The sequence below is a fragment of the Echinococcus granulosus genome (assembly GCF_000524195.1).
Source record: "Echinococcus granulosus chromosome Unknown EG_S00280, whole genome shotgun sequence".
Taxonomy (NCBI): domain Eukaryota; kingdom Metazoa; phylum Platyhelminthes; class Cestoda; order Cyclophyllidea; family Taeniidae; genus Echinococcus; species Echinococcus granulosus.
The window spans coordinates 12598-14340 of NW_020170660.1; positions in this window are offsets into that span (position 1 = coordinate 12598).

Genomic DNA, 1743 nt, shown 5'->3' on the forward strand with positions numbered 1-1743 from the left:
AGAGAAATGGAAGATTTTAATAAAGGTGGTGTCCCTGCTTCTGCACATGCCACCGTAAATTACAGTTAGTGCACCACTCTGCAAAATACTTGAGTCTTATTTGGGAGACGTGGCAACGCGCTTTGAATTAAACGGATAAACAACTTTTCAACGCGCAGGATCTATAACAAATCTTAAAAGCCTACTTCTCATTATAATTGCGCATCTTCTGCAATAAAGTGTGAATAGGTGTCGGCATTGGATTTCTCCCTACCTGCTCTTGCCTCATACTGAAAGGTCCAGCCTAAAATATTTTATGGAAAAAGGAAGCTCAACATGCTTATAGTCGTTAGAACAAACGTTACAAGCCATTTTATCCGGTTTATGTTAAATATTACCCTGCAGATCTATAGAAGTAAAAATCCGTATTTTCCACCTTTAGAGCTTTGAATAACTATGAAAGCCTACTGCAGAGCTTAAAGTTTGCTGGACAGTTGTATTTTTTGCAAAATTGTAATTCCATCATAAAAATAGCGTACGGTGTGCAAAGTTGAGTGTAAATGATTTAGTTGGAAGATAAAGGTCTGATTCATCATGCGGAAACCTAGAATGTAACTGACGCTACTCAACATAAAAGAAACTAAAGCAACCTGAAATTAGGCATTATAGCTACTAGTATGCAAAAATCCATTTGCTATCTTGCAAACACCGTAAATGCACTTTCGTTGGCTAGGTGTCAACAAACCCATTAGAAATTAAATAAAAATATATTTCTTAGGGAGTATATGCATTTTAGCAGTACATCAAGATAGTCAGAAAGAGAATAAAAGGATTTGATGAACTGGCAAGCAAGGCGGATAAAAGAGAAAAGTAAAAATTGAATTAGAAGCACACGGAAAAGCATCGTTAACAGCATATAATGTCTGGGAAATTTTGGAATATTTGAGTTAACGTCAACCGATACTCAAGCATAAGCCGCCACCAGTCGTGCACAATCATCTCTCGTGGTTTCATTTCTGTGTTCAAATGCATTTACTATAAGAGAGGATTCTTATCAATTCCACACTTTTGTCATTTTGAAATTTGTAGCTTGCGATTCTTTTGATAACTCCTCCTTCTACATCGCTATCCTTTAGTCCGACAGCTCTTAAATGCCCATAAAGTACAGGAAAAAATAAAATGATCACGACGTATAATTAATTATTTTTTTATTCTTTAATCCAAAGCATGTTATTAAGCACTGCGGTTACCCAAAAATCGATTAAAGCAACATTCTGTACCCTACCTTAAAGAAGAGACGGTTTAGATGAGCTGGTCCAGAACACCCGTTGCCTCTTCAAGAAACTAGGTTTGATTCATAATAGAAGAGGCATACTACTTGTTAATAAAATAGGCAATAATTTATCATCATTTGTAGAGATACTCCTTAGCCTAATCAGAAGTATAAACCTTTTAAATTGTTCTCTTTAAATAAATGCATTTAATTAGAAGCAATATTCTGCGTCTAAAGCTACACCGAAAGATTAGATAATTGCGATACATTCAGTCTAAGTCCCATAGACAGTGGTCGAGGCTAAAGTTCACTGAGCGAAATGAGTGCAAATGTGTTAATTGATGCAAACTTTTGATTACTGATGATGATTGATTCTGTTCCAATCAGCTTTCACCCTTATTCAAAGTTGAATCTACGGTGGCAGCCACAGTTACCCTAATGTTAACCAAAAGGAAGACCTATTACGGTCAAACGGTCCTGTCCTGCCGTTT